The sequence below is a fragment of the Myxine glutinosa genome, unplaced genomic scaffold (genome assembly GCF_964187855.1).
Source record: "Myxine glutinosa unplaced genomic scaffold, kmMyxGlut1.1 SCAFFOLD_185, whole genome shotgun sequence".
NCBI classification, from domain to species: domain Eukaryota; kingdom Metazoa; phylum Chordata; class Myxini; order Myxiniformes; family Myxinidae; genus Myxine; species Myxine glutinosa.
The window spans coordinates 131,291-149,901 of NW_027616375.1; positions in this window are offsets into that span (position 1 = coordinate 131,291).

Below are 18,611 nucleotides of genomic sequence, written 5' to 3' on the forward strand. Positions count from 1 at the left end.
GGTGAGGCACAGTGAGGTGTTATTTGAGGAGGGGGAAGAGTAAGGCAGGAGGTTTGGGGAGATGAAGGTGAAAGTTGGAAGGAGGAAGAAGCAGGGAGGATGCTTTGAGGAGGAGGGGTGAGAGGGGAGTCTAGGAGGGGAGGAGCGAGGGAGAGTCTCGGAGGGGAGGGGTGTGGGGGGAGTTTAGGAGGGAGGGGAGGGAAGGGGCAAGGGGGGAGATTTGAAAGGGATGGGTGATGGGGAGGATTTGGAGGGGAGGGGTGAGATTGGATTTTGAAAAGTGTACGATTCATGGGAAACGAACATTTTTTGCAAAATGAGTTTGAGACCTTCGAGTCAAAAATACGTTTGAGGACACTGGAGGAGGGATGGAGTTCTGGATAGTTTATGGAATGTAGAAAGGAGGAACTGTAAGAGATGGTATTATATATATTTTTTGGAATGAATAGATTTGGTGAGCAAGACGAAAGCATCCTTTTGTAGGAAAAGAAGAAAAGGGTGTTATAATATATGAGAGAAAATAGTTGTTCAGGGGAGAGATTATACATTTCTAACCGCGTGATCGTGAACGAAGAACGAACGAACAAAAAGAACAACAAATAAACGAATAAGACCTGGGAAGGAAATATTTTTTTGGGTTTTTTTTTGTTTGTTTTTGTGAGTACAGATATTAAACAAGGAGGTACAGGGTGAACGACTGGTACGAAACAGAGAACGAAAATAATTTCAGCGCATTCGACGAATCGCTGAGAGAAAAACAAACCACAAGGTCTGAGACGGTAGGGTAGTCTAAGCCTACGAGTACTAGGCCACATCTTTCAATTCAACCAATTATGGCTGGAAAACCACTTCTCTGATGACCTCGTCGTTATCACCCTATATATCACCCTATATACCAATGTACAAAAGAGCACGCACAGCTGTAAGGATGAAGGACGGGAACAGTGGTGAGTTTGAGGTGAAGGTGGGAGTGCATCAGGGGTCGGTACTAAGTCCACTACTATTTGTAGCTGTGATGGAGGTGCTGGCTCAGACCGTAAAGGAGGGTTTACCGTGGGAGTTGTTGTATGCAGATGATCTGGTGTTGATTGCGGAAAGTATGGATGGACTGAAGGAAAAGATGAACAAGTGGAAGGAATGTATGGAGACAAAAGGTCTGAAGGTGAATTTCGGAAAGACAAAGGTGATGGCAAGTGGTAAAGCATGTGGTGAGGTGGAAAGAACTGGGAAGTGGCCGTGTGCTGTGTGTAGGAAGGGTGTCGGAGTGAACTCCATTCAATGTACAATGTGTGCTGAGTGGGTTCATCAAAAATGTAGTGGTCTGAGAGGGTCATTAACCAGTGTGGCAGCTACTTTCAAATGTAAGGTGTGCACAGAGGGAGCTGCAGATGGAGGAAATGTTGAGTTGGATCTTGGAGACGGCGTGAAGCTGGAAGGTGTGAAAACATTTTGCTACCTCGGACACATGCTGAATGGAGAAGGTGGATCAGACTCGGCAACGGTTGCTCGAGTGAGATGTGCATGGAAGAAGTTTCGGGAACTGAGTGGCGTGCTGATGAGGAGGAGAGTGTCGCTGAAGCTGAAGGGAAAGGTGTATGCTGCATGTGTGAGAAGTGTTATGATTTATGGGAGCGAGACATGGGTAATGAACGTAGAGCAGCAACGAAGGCTGGAAAGGGTGGAAATGCGAATGGTTCGATGGATGTGCGGAGTATCGTTGAGAGAGAGGAAGACAAATGATGAATTGCGAAAGATGATGGGAATATTGCCTGTGATTGATGCTGTGAAGAGGAACAGGTTGAGATGGTTTGGTCATGTATTGAGGAAGGATGAAAGTGACTGGTTGAGAAGAGTGATGGAAGTTAATGTAGAAGGAAGTAGAGGACGGGGAAGACCGAGAAAGACTTGGCTAAAGATGGTGGAAGAAGAAATGCGGGCAAGGGGGTTAACAAGGAGAGATGCAGAAAATAGGGCAAAATGGAGAAGATTGTCATGGGGACCGCAAGGCTAACCCCCGCTCTAGCAGGGAACATGGCCTTAAAATGCATGTTGTTGTTGTTGTATACCACTTGGGTAGTTGATAACATGTGCCAAGTTTCATTTTTTTCCTTGAGCGGTTTCAGAGAAAATCAGGTTCAAATTTATACAGCCTTGCCCATAGGGCAAAGCCGTCTCAAACAGTGATTGGTATACGTTTGAGCGGACATACATACATTCATACATACAGATGGACAAACAGAGCTGAGGATCTGGTCAAATGACAGGGTGATGTCATTACGGCATACACGGCTGACTCTCCACACATCGCCATTTTGATTTATATGCCGTTCATCCCGAACATATCGTCGAACCTGTCGTATATCACAATCGCCATGCTCTACCTTTACGGTTTTCATTCAGTGTGAAACACAAACAAATCGATTGTTAAAATGACCATGAATATCGAAAGCATCGGCGTTACATCTCTTCCAACAAAACGGTACGTACCCAACCATTGTGGGGTATAATATAGATTACAGTAGATCTTCCCTCGGTTCTGTCAGTAAGACTGACCTCACGGATGGTGGGATTCCTCCAAATTTCTTTATTTAGTGTTATAAACAGCATTAGCAACTGTTTAAAAAGCTAATCATGTGTGTTTGTGGTTCATAATATTTTACAAGCCCGGCTATGCCGCTGTTAGACTTTCCGTCTTGTTTTCCTTTAATCCAATATGGCTGGCATATCATGTGTGACCTATGACATCAGAGTGACTCAATAAAATATTATTCATGGAGAGCCTCTATGTGTTTAAAGTTTTGCATCGATCAGACAAGCAGTTTCAGAAAAAAAAACATTTTTAAGCGAACATGTATACCGTGTATACTCGTGTACAAGTCGAGTTTTTGAGATGAATTTCATGGCCTAAATTTCGGGGGTCGTCTTATGCACGAGTAATGTTTTGTGGGATGATTCTGCAGGTCATAAAAAAGGAAAAAAAGTCATAGGAAACAGTCTGGTTAGGTCAAAAATGGCAAATGAACATGTTGGATGACCGCACTAGTCATGTTCATGCCTGCTAACCGCCATTTTGTATCCACCACAGATATGATCGAGAGAAACACAAGACCAGAAATTACCAAAATTATATTTACTAGGGCATTGCCCGTACTATATCTATATCTAAAATTATATCCCCCCCCTCTATTTACATGAAATGGTTTGGTCCAAAGCGAACGGCTTGCGAGTGGTGACAATCCCCCCCCTCTATTTACATGCAATGGTTCGGTCCAAAGCGAACGGCTTCCGGAGTTTGGTAAAGAAATCGCCATCGCGTACACAAACGCGCAGGAAAGCGAATGAATCGCAAATTCGTTTTTATCAGTTGTAAAACATAGTTTAACGCCAACATAGTTTGCAAACGTGAAATAAATGAATACGCTCTCAAATGTGCCATCCGAGGCAGAGTGTGCCCGCCACGTTCGGCAAACGCGATCGTTCGCTGCTCTGTGATTGGTTGAATCGTTTTTTGGACATATCTCGGTAAGTACTTGTCCGATTAATATGAAACCTTGAAAAGGCACATCCTCGGGTCCCCAGCAATATACCTGGCAAGTTTCAAGTATATCGGACCCGTGGTTGTCGAGAAACAGCGGTCGCATACAAACACACAGACAGACACACAGAGATTACTGGCATTATAGATAGATAAAATGTATTTACAACTTTGTTGCAACTTTATTTTCTCAGTCTCACATGATAAAATAAATGATAAAATATACAACAGGATAATGATCGAGATAATATAAGATCGAGATAAGCAAGCATTCTGAGTATTGCGCTGCAATACATGTCCCCGACCGGCAGTCTGTCGTCCGGAAAACTGTTGGGGAAATTACCAAAGTTCAAAGTGCCACAACTTTGTCAAAAATGATCGAAACGTCGTGAAGTTCGAACTTGATCTGTATCTTATCATGAGGAAAACATGTACCAAGTTTGAAATCATTAGCATGAAGAGTTTAGAAAAAAAAGTTCGGAAAACTGTTCTTTGCGTGACGGACTGACAGACGGACAGACCGAGTGCAAACCTATAGTCCCCTCCGGTGTACACCGGTAGGGGAATAATAAATCGGACACCACTTCCTGGTTCGTGATTCTGAGACATGCCTAGTCCTGCACACACTAGCGGTACACAGATCACGAATCAGTAATGGAATATGATCTAAACAAATGACCAGACAAAAACATGGATGATGGCAGCATGCATAGGCTACTCATTGAAAATTGCCATAGTTTCTCGATGTTTCTGGTCTTGCTTGTTGGTTGGCTCACGTGCAAAGCATGCGCCTGCGAAAATATGTTAGGTAAAAAACTGGGGCCGTCTTATACACAGGATATATGAAAAATAGCCAACTTTTTCGGCAAAAGGTTGGGGTCGATTTATACACGGGATCGTCTTGTACTCGAGTGTATACGGTAGATGCGGACACACACGCATGACCTTCGATGCCAAAATCGAATCAGTTAATCTTTGCATAATAATATAATATACTTATATCAAGTTAGCGCAGTAACAGAATTTTTACTGAATGAGATCTGTAACCTTTGACCTCTTGACCCTATATTCTAATCCGTTTATATTTACATCATTACAATACTTGTGCCAAGTTTGGCTTTGTTCCCTTCAGCTGTTCTCAAGTTATCGTGGTAATGAAAACCTATTACAGATTTTGACCTTTGACCTCTTGACCCCATAATCGAATCAGTTCATATTTGCACCATGAAACATATTTGTACCAAGTTTGACTTTGATCCCTTCAACCGTGGGACAGCCGGACAGACAACCTGAAAACATAATGCCTCCGGCGACTTCGTCGGCTGAAGCATAGTGGCAAACGAAGTGGCCAAGCCAATTTACTGTATTTTTCCAAATCAATGCCCATAAAGATAAATTATTTGGAGACTTATTACATGCTATCATTTCGTCAATTAACCGATGGAAAAGCTGTTCTGGCAAGTTACCTTCGTGGAAGACATGATGCTTTTTGTCTGAAAAACAAGAAATGCATTAAAACGTCAACTTGGTCAAAGCACCCATTCACATTATTAAATGTGCACAGGTAAATAAATCTCTTCATGAAAAGAATCATAGTTTGGATAAAAACAATGACGTTAAGCAGTCAAATACATTTGGCTCAAACCATGTTGCAGTGTAAAGCGAAATTATAACAAATAGCATTGTTAGTGCCTCAGTCCATTCACACACCACTTTCAGGCTCGGCTATTTCCGCCCCGAGAAGAGACAAAAGGAATGTAGAACTGCAATTGAATCAGTGCTGTGCCAATTAGTTAGAAACAATCAATTGTATTCATTCCATTAAAGCACACCTCCGAACGGTCGATGGAAACAAAAGAAAGAATAAATAAATAAATAAAGACAAAATACCCATTGTGACAAAGATGCGTCTGTCCAACTGTGACATCGTTTGTGTCTGTGACATAGTTTGCCTTCCAAATTTCAATGAACCAATTTGGCCCCAAAAGCAGCACCGCACTTTGACTAAGGTTTCAAAGGAAGGATTTGTTCACAGTACACGACTGAAAGCTGAACACAGTAATATTTCGCAATTAGACATCAATGCGAACAATGAAAATAGACAAAAAAGCCAAACTGTGGATTTGGTGTTGCCTTCACAAAATCGAAATCCCAAACACAAACACAAATGCTTACAACCATGCTTATCCTTCCATGCGTTTGGATGATTAGGCCGGACAGTCAAATTCATTGTGATCTGGCAAAATGTCGCTCGTGTTCAAACATTTCAGCGAGTCAAACAGCCAATGTTTCATCCAGTAACGACACGAAACGTACTGCTTGTAAACGGCAACTTAACAGTTTAATCACAACTTCCACAGGCCATCACAGCATGGCCTTTACGCACCAAACTCCATGCCTCATCTCAGCCCCTCGCACACTCGCAAAACCAACCAACATGTGAATTCCAAACATATCCATCAGGAGCAAATTCGCGGATGGCATGACCCTATACAGATAGTTACCCATATCATGCTGGCTTTACAATATGAACAAACATTTCCTGAAACTTTTCAATTTTCCCAAGCTTTTCAAGAAATTTCTATATTAAAAAAAAACCTTGCATACAAAATCTAAGTACAGGTGAGAGCGAGGTGATATGGGGGGAGGGGGAGCGGAAGCATAGCAACTTGAAAGCAGAAGGGGAGAGGTGTGGGAGGGTTCATAAGGTTAGAAAAGATCATGGGCAGCATTGGAGAGTGAACTGGTTTGTGGGTATACAGCAAGCTTGAATCACTTGAGTAGAATTGAACAGTGGGGCTGTAGGATTACAGTTGGACAGGAATGAATGAACAGGAAAACAGGAGAGAGGAGGGGGGTGAAACAGCAACCTGTACACAAGAGGGATTCATTAGATAGGGTTAGTGGGGGTAGAAAAGATATCAGGTGAAGATGGAGAATGACAAGATGATGGTACACCGCTAATGTGAAGCGTGGCCGAGCGCTAACCGCTGGGATTAAGATGCAGAGAGGAAGAAGAGGGCTGAGGGAATAGAGCAAGCTGGAGTGGAAGAGAAGTGGTTAAAAACAATAAAAAATAAAAACACGGACTTGTCTGCCTTGTGAGACAACAGAACTTGTACTTGAGCATAATCTTGAGATAGCAATAAGGTTGAGCTTTAAATTCCACAGAATCCAGGAGACAGATGATAGCTGCGAGGTCAGGCAATTGGGAATAGCAGTGCCCCATTGAGTTTTGGACAAAGGCCTTGCAGGCTGAGAGTTCTGATTTTTTAAGGAAAGACATGGAACTATGGAAAATGCCCAATCTCCTCAAAGGGGAGAGCAGTACTCCATAAAGCTGCGGATGATGGCCTTGCAGGTGGATAGGAGTTCAGGTGTGCCAAGGAAGGCTGGCTTTGGAGGACAGCTTTCCTATATGGTTAGCCATGGAAAAGTCATGGCTGATGGTGAGACTGAAAAGTTTGATCAACTTGCAAAGAACATGCAACTTAGTGGACATTAAAAAAAAAAATTAAGCTACATTATGGAATGCTTAAAAGACACCATTTTTCGAAACCAGTGGACAACACAATCCAAATGCAGAACAGCAGTTCATGTATAATGGCCAACCAACATAATTTACTCACATTCTTTCACAAACCACCTCCAAGCAGGCAGGACACACCAAACTGTCACAATTGGCACGAAGAGGTAAACACTTTGTGTACACAGATGTGTGAGTGGAGGGGGAGGGGTGTGGAAAACAGAGTCCAGGTTTAAGTCTCAAACCTAATTATGCCAATTGCAATCAAATTCAGTTAAGGCTCAAAATTTTGTAAATGGTAATATTCCACAATACACTTGATAGACGAGGCTAAATTTCTGATTTTTTTTTGGCAGAGGCATTTCTGAGTAAAAGTTGGTATCCGGGCGTTTTAGGTGGATATGAGGGTGCTGATCACGAAAAAAACGGATACCAAGCTGAAATGTGCATATTTAGGGCCTAAATCAGCAAAAAACAAAATGGCCGCCAAAAAAGTTTATGCGATATTTGTTTTTTTTCTTCAGAAAAGTGGAATGTCGTAGTAATACTTGGTATCCATGCTTATTAGCTGTATATGAGGGTGCTGATCACGATAAAAAATAATACCAAGCTGAATATTACATATTTAGGGCTTAAATCAGCCAAAAAACAAAATGGCCGTCAAAAAAAGTATACGCGATATTGACATTTCTAATTTTCTTTTAAAAATAGGAATGTCATAGTAGCACTTGGTATCTATGCTTATTAGCTGTATGTGAGCGTGCTGACCACGAAAAGATAGGATACCAAGCTGAATTGCAGGCTTTCAATGGAAGATGTTTCATACACCATATTGGCTTTTATTGCCGTTTTACCTTGATTGGCATTACATTGCTTTCAGATCACTGTCAACTGTATTTTCTAGTTAAGGTTGTTATCATGTCTAGTTAAGGACGGTTTATTTACCGGGACGGTGACATGCAACCTCTCTTTCTTTTATTTTCAGACTAAATCAAGATGGATCCTGTTGCTACTCTGAAACGACCATCGATTGACTTCGCCTTATGCATTTTATGCCAAACAGATGGGGATTTGCGATCTGCCAGCAATCAAGGTCTAGCCACACTCGCTAAGGCTTACGAAACCAGAAAGAAATTACGCGACCCAAAAAACCGCAATATAATTGAGCGTCTGGATCTGGCGTTGGGTTCGAATACCACCTCAATCGTATGGCACAAAAACTGTTATGTCCAATTCACCGATAAAAATAAACTTCTTCGCCTAGAAAGACTGGAAGATCATCATCAGGACCGAGAAAATGTACCAACATGCAGCTCAGTTGTTGGGTCTACCCAAGGTCGTGTCATACGTCGGAGCTCTGTCAAGCCAGTTGACTGGACGCTGTGCATGTTTTGTCAGGATCGTACGTCAAAACAACGATTAAGTTCAGTTATGACATTCAATGTCAGCAAAGATATTTTAGAGGCATCTAAATTACATCACAAGCTATGCTTCAGTTTGGCAGGCGTTAGTGACCTCATCGCAGCGGAAGGTAAATATCACCTTCCTTGCTTAAGTTCGTTCAAAAGAAGTACATCCAAAGTCAAAGAAGATTTTCACACCAGTCAAGACTTACCTTTGATATGGCTTTCTTCAGAACTTATGTATGCAGCCCAAAAGGGTCATGTGCTGAGGCTAAGTGACGTCTGGGATCGGTATGTAAATCTTTCAGAGGAAGCTAACACAGTTATTCCGAAGTCCTTTGTAAGTCGTCGGACAACATTCAGGGAAAAACTGCAATCTCGAGTAGGTGATACCAACCTCTTTGTTCGACCTGATGGTGGGACATCTCAGAGAGAAACGTTGTTGGTACCATCTAAGTATACCGGCAATGCTGTATCTGGACTGACGGATGAAGCAGACGAACAACTAACAATGCCTAGGTTCGGGCCTGAAGAGGACATCTTCCTGTCGCTGGTGCATGTTGCCCTAAAACTTCGAGGAGATTTGCTTGATAAGCCTGGCCACGTGGGATTACATGCCAGGCCCTATGGCGACTATTAGGACCCAATCTACTAGACTATGTGAAAGAAGCCGACGAGCAACTGCATATTCAAATATCCAAGGCTGCATCCGACCTGGCAGCTGTTGAGATCCTTGTCACCTTGCTGACAAACCCAACGTTTTCATCATTGATGTCAGATTTCCTGGAACGCAGAAAGGAGGACAATGTCAACTTCTCTTTCTGGTGGGGATACCTGGAAATGGTAGCCATTCTACTTATGTTCACAAGAGCCCAACGAGATGGACTTTGGGACCTTCACATCCATTCATTCACCTGCATGCTACCTTTCTTTCTCAGGTATGACCATGTAAACTATGGACGCTGGGGTCCTGTCTACTTGGCTGAAATGAGAAACCTACCAGAGTCAGTTCTCGAAGAATTCAAAAAAGGAAATTTTGTGGTCAAACGGTCGGCGCGTAAGTTCAATCAGGTTGATCCCGACCAGGCACAAGAGTGGTTGAATGGAACTGGTAAAAGGGCCGGAGGAATCGTTGGTATCACCAAAACCAATACAGCCTTGAACAGATGGGCATTGTCTTACAACCTGAGAGCACATATTGCAGCAGATACGCGTGAAATGTTGCAGATATATCCAAAAGACTTGCTCAGCCATAACGAATCGAAACCAGCAAGACAACAACGTGACAATGCAGACGAGAACATTCTGCTCAGCATATTGGAACGCTTCCATGTGTTTGCACCTGATACGCATCACGCTGCGCTGCAAAACATTGCAACAAAAGACGTTGCTAGCGAAGAAATCCAAACATCGCTACTGAACGCACGAGTCATGGGTCAGAAACAACTGGATGAATTTGTGGAGGATAGACTTGTTGGAGACGCAGAAACCTCAGTGCCTCAGCACTCATTGTATGACACCATCAAGAAGAACAATGCTCCAACATTCGACGATCTTTATAAGGTAGTACAACACAGTGCCGAAAAGAACAAACGCACTGTTCTGAAAGCTGATCAAAACTTCCTCCAACGTTTGGTAACGGCATATGCATCTGGCCGCACGATCAACTTGGACAACGTGTTGAACCACGAACTTCTTCGAGTACCAGTCTCGCTGGCAGAGCTCAATGGCAATTTAAGGACAGGAAACAAATCGTTGCTGGCTGATATGTTGACAGCAGATGTTCCATGTCCTGCTATGCTCGATCTGCACGGGAAATCAGCTTGTCTTGTTATAGATGGACAGGCTCGAGTCGTGGCCATTGGGAAACCGGTTGCTGCCAAGACATTTGGAGACTTGGCAGACGTTTTCACAAGATCAATCTTCCAGTTAGGAATGCAATATCTTCGCATAGACGTTGTATTTGACAGATACCGAGATGAGTCGATCAAAGCAGGAACAAGAACCAAACGAACAAAGACAAGTCGTCCAATACGTCGTATTGTAGAAGGACGGGAGGTGCCACTGCCTAACTCCTGGATAAACTTCATTGCCCTTCCAGAAAACAAGGCAGCCCTTGCTCGCTTCCTCTCGGAAGAACTTCTGGCACATGCTCCTGGTGATACAGAGATTGTGGTTGCAGGGGGGTTTGACGATGAGCGTGAAATCAGGTCATCACGTGGCAATACTGACCTCACTCCACTAAAAGCAACACACGAAGAAGCGGACACACGCATAATTCTACATGTCATAGATAGTCGGCTGGACACTGTAGTTGTATGTGCGAGAGACACTGATGTCATGCTGTTGTTGGTGGCACATTTTCCGCGTGTCAGTTGCAGAAATCTATGGATGATGGCTGGTACTGCCCAGAAGAGAAAGTACATACCCATAGGTCCATTATATCACAACTTGCCATCAAATTCAGTCCAATCACTTCTGCCATTTCACGCTCTTACGGGATCGGACACGACATCGCACATCTGTGGACACACGAAACGTTCAGCATGGAAAGTCTTCCTTGAGTATCACCACCTTCTTGTGGGTTTGGGAGTAGGGAATTTGACCCCTGAAGTGTCAAAATCGACAGAAATATTTGTCTGCAAAATCTACGGGATGAACAATCTGGAGACAACTGATAGCGTTCGTCGGGTCATGTTTGAGAAGGCCTGCAAACCAGAAGCGATGCCACCCACGAGCGATGCTCTCAAATTCCACATCCAGCGTGTGCATTACCAATCTCTGATATGGAAGGAGGCACACTGCCCACTTCCGAACCTGCCGAATGTCACGGAGTTGGGATGGAAAAGGGTCGCTACCAATTTGCAACCAGTGCTGATGACACTCCATCCAATTCCTGAGTCGTGTCTTGAACTTGTTTCTTGCAGTTGCAGGTCACGGTGTCGTACCATGCGCTGTAGCTGCCGTAAAGCAAAACTTGGCTGCACAGCTGCATGTGTATGTCGGCAAGAAACTGACCAGGACGGTTGCTTTAATGACAATGTGTAATGTGTTAACGACATTATTCAACTTACCGTCGAGCCTGCATATCGTAAAAGACGTCATGACTGTGCTACCTGTATATAGTTAAACGTTCATATGTGATTGTTCACTGCATGTAATCGTATTAATCAATGAAGATCAAAAGTAAAGTTGTATTGCCTTGTAATCGTGTTGTTTATTATATGAGCTGTGTGGCACAAGGGTCCATGTGTAAGTGTCTGTAGATATCATTTTAGCTGCAGTTAGCCGATATTTAGAGCTATTTTGTGAGCAACCACCTTGAATGTGTCCTGTTTCAGTATATAGCTTTGGTCCAACACTAATAATAGTGCGCTCATATGCTTCCTTGACCTCGATAACCTGGGGCTAGACATCAAAATAATGATTCTATGTTCACTAGAACTGGAGATATCGTCAATATAAGATTTGATGGCGGCCATCTTGGAAAATGGCCGAAACATCGACTTCTGCTAAAATAGTATATACAAATTTGATTGCCCGGAAATATTCATCTTGTTTCACGTAAAGTGTACTTGTTGAAATGTCTTCCTGTGTGATTCTGAGTTCAGCGGCTAAAAGTTAAATATTTTGGCGGCCATTTAGTTTTTTCCAGATTTGAGCATCAAATACCAAAAATTCAGCTTGGTATCCTATTTTTTCATGATCAGCACCCCCAAAATAGGTTAAAAACACTTGTTACCAACTTTTACTCAGAAATGCCCCTATAACTTGTATTAGATGCATTTCTGGAAATTTAGCCTAGTCTATGACAAGTAGCTACATCGCGCAATGTGTGAAGCCAACTTCATGTTTTATAACATCTCTACACAGAACAGCGTGCTTAGTAAGTTGCATCCAATGTTAATTTTTGTACTTTTCGATTTAAACATTATTAACAGTAGAAATACAAAGGTACAAGTTAAAAAGGAAGCTTAGATTGGACAGGGAGACAACACCCATTGGCTTGAATATGCTACTATTATATTTAAAAAATACCAAAATCAGATTATGCCGTTTGGCTGTTCTTTACTGTATATCAATTTTGTCTCTTTTTTTAGCTCACCTGGAACGAAGTTCAGGAGAGCTTATGCGATGGCGCGTCGTCCGTCAGTCCGTCCGTAAACACTTGGAACTTCTCCAAAACCGCTGAAGGGATTGCGACCAAATTTGGCACAAACAATATTTGTTGTGTTGTGACGAAAGTTTGTTCATGGCATTAAAAAAAATCGGGGTAAAAGGGGGTTTACCGAGCTCAAAGAGGATCCAGGTTTGACCCCTCCCCCCCCCCCCACAAAAAAAAATGTGCTTTCTTCTCTGAAACTACACACACGATTTCAATTAAGCTTGACCACAACCTTCATGACCTGTAATGTACCAAACTTTGTTCACAGCATTAAAAAAAAAAATACACAAAAAAAAAAAATCGGGGCCTCTGGGGATGTATGGGGGTGGGGTGGTTGTCCCCCAAAATAGGTATTTGCTTTTTCCTCTGAAACTACAACACACAATTTCAATGAAACGTCACCACAACCTTCATCACCCATGATGTACCAATGTTTGTTCAAGGCATTAGAAAAATTTGGGTCTGAGGAAATACAGGATGTGAGGGCGGTTGGGGAATGGGTTGCCCCCCAAAATAGGTATTTTTTGTTTGTTTGTTTGTTTAAATTCTTATGATTATTTTAGTATGATTCTACATGCTGCCCTGTCTTCTAGAAACCATTCAAATTTGTTTAAAATACCTTTAATCAGTGCAGTATACTGTTTATTCTACCAGGTGAGTGCCAGGGGTATTGCCCCTATGTTTGGTATACATAGTCAAGACTCCTGGAAGAGTTAGTACACTGAACTGATCAGGACGTAACAGACAAAATCAGGAAGCAAAGCACACGTACATGGAGAAGGAAGCTCCAAGAAGGAAAAACTGGAAAATTAGGAGGGATGAGGGTGAGGTTAACGAGGGTAGAAAATATCATGGTTTTGGATTGGGGACAATCTGAGTTGGCGGTGAACATCTGCGTCGAGGACCTGGAGGAAAGAATGACATTGAAGAGGATGTGGAGGTTGATACCACAGATGCTTGGGAGGGGAGGGGGAAGCACGGACAGAGAAGAGGGCGCAAGACCATAAAGGAGACGGTAGAAAATAGAAACCACCGAAATGTCTGCGATGGCAAAGTGAAAAGCCCATTGACTCAGCTTCAGCGTCAGAGATTCCAATGATCTTGAAGGCCATGGTTTTCCGCAGCATCAAGCTGAGCAAGATGTGAGGCGGGGGGGGGGGGGGACCCAGAGGGGAGAGCAGTAATCCAAGCTGCAGATGAAAGCCTTGTAGGTGGACAAGAATTCAGGTGTGCCAAGGAAGGACTTTGTATGATGGAGGATGTCTAGTTCGAGGCTGGCTTTGGAGGCCGAATTTAAATTGTGGTTTGCCCAAAAAGGATCACAGCTGATAGTGAGACCCATGACTTTAAATGACTGACCCTCCTCAAGAAGGTTGTTAAGAAAGTAGATAGGAGCGAACCGCATACACTACCCTGTGGTTGTGAAGCTGAATATGTGTGAGAGATGGGGAGGACCTCAGGCTCGTGTATTGCTGAACAATGCAAGGCCTTTGAGTGCAATTATCCCAACAAGTCTGCCATTGCCAAACATGGTCTCAAGGCAGAGCACACACCCCTGTGGGATAGGGTTAGCATTTTGGGTTCAACCCAGAGAACAGGACCAGAAGACGGATTCTGGAGGCTAAGCACGCAGAAGAAACAGTCACATTCATCATGCAGGAGGTGGTGGACTTGTTGTTAGCGTTTGGACCACTCTTGCACAAACTAACCAGGGACTCCCTGAATTTGATTGGGGATTCCACATAACACATAAACCAGCTTTTCTATCAGGACAATCTTTACCCCCAGGCTTCCCCTCCCTGTCACAGTGCAAACTTATTTATTACATTAATCTTACGGCACACGGATAATCCCGAATTGTGTTTGATTTTAATGAAAGTGACCGATTATTCTCTGATCTTATCAGAACATTTGGGTTGCAATCCAATGGGGCTACATGATTGTTTTGTTTGATCCTTAAATGTGTGAATGTTTTTTTTTTTTAATTTAGCAAGGTCAGAATTCTTGGGCGACATGATACACGCGTTGATTGGCTGTCCGGTTTTGCCCACCCCCACTTTTGGGTATATAGGTGGATTTGAGATAATTTTCATCACTCTTGAGAAAGGTGAGTGGATGCATGTGGCTTGTCACATGTCGTTAACCAAAACGTTGAGCTGGTAATTGTTCAATTTCAGGTTAAAGAACTTCCCATGGATTTGGTTTGATTATACTCCCAACTGCAAGTCTACAGTCACGTGAAAAAGTAAATACACCCCATGTAAAGTTTTGACTTTTTCAACATATTTCAACATACAGCTATTAGATCTTCATTTCAACAATATTGACAGATAAAGGTGATATAATATAACAAATATCATGAAACATTTACATTTTGTAGTCTGTTGTATAATTTAAATAAACAAAAATGCTAATTTCTCATGTGGAAAAAGTAAGTACACCCCTACATTTATCACTACTTCAAATACCTAAAATTAGAATCAGGTGCACCGGCTCAGGTGCAAATGATTAGAACATCGTGAGAGAGGATCTTGGAGGAACCTGTCTTATTTAAACCTCAGACATTTAGTTTGGTTTGCTCTTTGTTGTTGAAGTGTGCGGCGTCACCATGCCTAGATCAAAAGAGCTCTCTGAGGCCTTCGGAAAGATGGTTATGGATGCCTACGAGTCTGGGAAGGGATTTTAAAAGATCTCCAAACAAATTGAAATCAATTATTCGACTGTCCGGAAGATCATCTACAAGTGGAGAAGATTCCAAACAACTGCCAACTTGTTCAGGCCAGCCCGCCCCAGCAAGTTCAGCCCGAGAGCAGACCGCAAGATGCTGAAAGAAGTCTCTAAGGACCCCAGAATGTCATCAGGGGACCTACAGGTAGCTCTTGCCACTGGTGATGTCAAAGTCCACGAGTCTACCATTATAAAGAGGCTGCACCAATTTGATCTACATGGGAGGTGTGCCAGGAGGAAACCTTTGCTGTCCAGAAAGAACATCAGGGCAAGAATAAAGTTTGCCAATGAACACCTCGGCAAAGACCAGCACTTCTGGAACAATGTGCAATGGACAGATGAGTCAAAGTAGAGCTATTTGGCCACAGTACCAGAAGACATGTTTGGTGAAAACCAAAGACAATTTGACCACAATAACCTGATACCAAATGTAAAGCATGGTTCAGAATCAAAGCAAAGCAAAGCATTCAGAATCATTGGAATCTCCCACGATGAAGCAAACTCCAAGGGCCTCTCACTCACTCACCGCAGGCAGGTTGGTGGTCTTTCCGTCTTCTACCGACTCCTCTCTGGCCTGGCCCCCCCCCAGCTCTCTCTGGGCTCTGTCCCGCAAATATTCCTACAGGTCGCACAAGATCTGCCTGCAACCCTCTTATGGTTAAACTGCCAAAATCAAGACTCTCTGCTCACCTTCACTCCTTCATTCCTCTTTTCTCCTGCCTCTGGAACAAACTCCCTCACTCTCTTCAATCCCACTCCACCCTCCAGGTCTTTAAAACAGCTGTTCACCACCATCTCTTATCTTCCCCCATCCAAAACCTTGATATTTTCTATCCCCGATAATTTCACCCCAATTCCACTTTTTGAAATACCAACTTCTGTCCTGGAAGTCCTTGGTGTCCTTGTGTTTTATACTTCTCCCACCCCCCCCCCCCCCACGCCTCCTCCCCCCAAGCCCTCTCCCTCCCACACATCTCCCTGCTCTTAAATGTTGTGTGCTCTCAAGTGTTTGTGTGTTTCCTATTCTCTTGTCTTCCGCTCCCTCTTTTTATATATTTTGTTTGTCTGGTTGATTTGTTTGTGAAGTAAATGTCAGCTCTTTCACGAGCCTCGATTCAGTATACAAAAAAAAAAAAAAAAAAAAAATGGTGGTGGAAATATGGTTTGGGGCAGCTTTGCCGCATCAGGGCCTGGGCAGCTCACCATCATAGAATCCACGATGAATTCTTCATTGTACCAGAGGGTGCTTGAGGATAATGTGAGGCCATCTGTCGGAAAGTTGAAGCTCAACCGAAGGTGGACCTTGCAACATGACAATGACCCTAAACATACAAATAAATCCACCAAGGAATGGCTGAAAAGAAAGAAATGGAGGGTTCTGGAATGGCCAAGTCAAAGCCCGGATCTAAATCCCATCGAGATGTTGTGGGGGGATTTGAAACGAGCTGTGCATGCAAGAAACCCCTCAAACATCGCACTGCTGAAAGAATTCTGCATGGAGGAGTGGGCAAAAATTTCTCCCAGTCGATGTCAGAGACTGGTGGACAGTCATAAGAAACACCTACTTGAAGTTGTTTCTGCCAAAGGGGGCAATACCACCTATTAGAGCTAAGGGTGTACTTACTTTTTCCACATGCGAAATTTGCATTTATGTTTATTTAAATTATACAATGGACTACAAAATGTAATTTTTCATGATATTTGTTATATTATATCACCTTTATCTATCAATATTGTTGAAATGAAGATCAAATAGCTGTATGTTGAAATATGTTGAAAAAGTCAAAACTTTACATGGGGTGTACTTACTTTTTCACGTGACTGTATGTGTCTTTGTGTGTGTGTGTCTTTGTGTGTGTGTGTCTTTGTGTGTGTGTGTCTTTGTGTGTGTGTGTCTTTGTGTGTGTGTGTCTTTGTGTGTGTGTGTCTTGTGTGTGTGTGTGTGTGTGTGTGTGTGTGTGTGTGTGTGTGTGTGTGTGTGTGTGTGTGTGTGTGTGTTCTACCAACATTTATCTGTTGTAAAACATTGCCCATCTACTCTAAGATAAACATGTTCTTCTAAAAATGTTTTTTTTTTTCATTCACACATGTAAACAATCAATTCTGATATAATGTGGTCAGCAAATGATCATGATAATAACATTGATCTATGTAAGCCAGTTAAGCATGTTTTTTATGTTCTGCGTAGTAAAGTGAAGCAGTTGTCTGATTTCATGGCTGTCGTCAATTTAAACTGTTTTCAACAAATAAAAAAAAAAGAATTCATTTTAGAAAATAGTTTAGTTTAGAAACTAATGCACCCCCTGCTCTGTCTGTGCTCTGTCCCCAAAATATTCCGGCAGGATGCACAAGATTTGTCAGAAACCCTCTTCTGGTGAAATTTCCAAAATCACGACTCTGCTCATCTTCACTCTTTCATTCCTCTTTTTCCCCCCATCTCTGGAACAAACCCCCACACTCCCTTCAATTCCACTACTCCCTCCAGGTCTTCAAAACAGCTGTTCACCACCATCTGTTATCTTCGCCCATCCAAGACCTTGATCAGTTCTACCCATTAATATACCCTAAATCCACCTTCTTCAAATCCCGTTTTCTTTCCTGAAACTTTTTTTGTACCGTGTACTCGGCCCCAGCCATCTCCCTTCCACAGATCTCCCGGTGTCCCTGTTCTCTCCTGTTGTTCTTCTTCCCTCTCTCGCCCCCTCGTCTCCCGCTCTCTTTATTACTTGTTCTATGTGTTTGCTCTTATGCAAGAAAGCCTCGACTTAGCATCCCCAAAAAAAATATCGTATTTCCACATCTTATTTCTAAAATTTCATCATAGATTGATTTATTTTATTTTAAATAAAAATCTTCATTTTCATTAATCGACACGACTTCAATTTGGGATTTTTGTTGCATCATATGCAGCGAATAATTTACAAGTGACCTTTATTGTACTCTTTCCCACCACTCCGCTGTGTACACCGTGATATCAAGTAGATGATCTATACCTGTAGTTCATCCGCCCACACACATCAAAAGCATGGGGTACCGGGGAATTGAATGCACTGCTAAAGACAGCATGCGATTCCAGCTTACAATGGGTTTTGATTTTAGAGTGATGATCTATTTATTCTCATTATTGGTATGATAAAGGTGAGAATATTTATCATCAGTGCAAGGTACAATTAGCCCCAACTTTTTTTTATCCCTCCGATAAAACACAACCCTATGGATTGATTATTCAACGAAGTCCTCATGACGTCATCCATT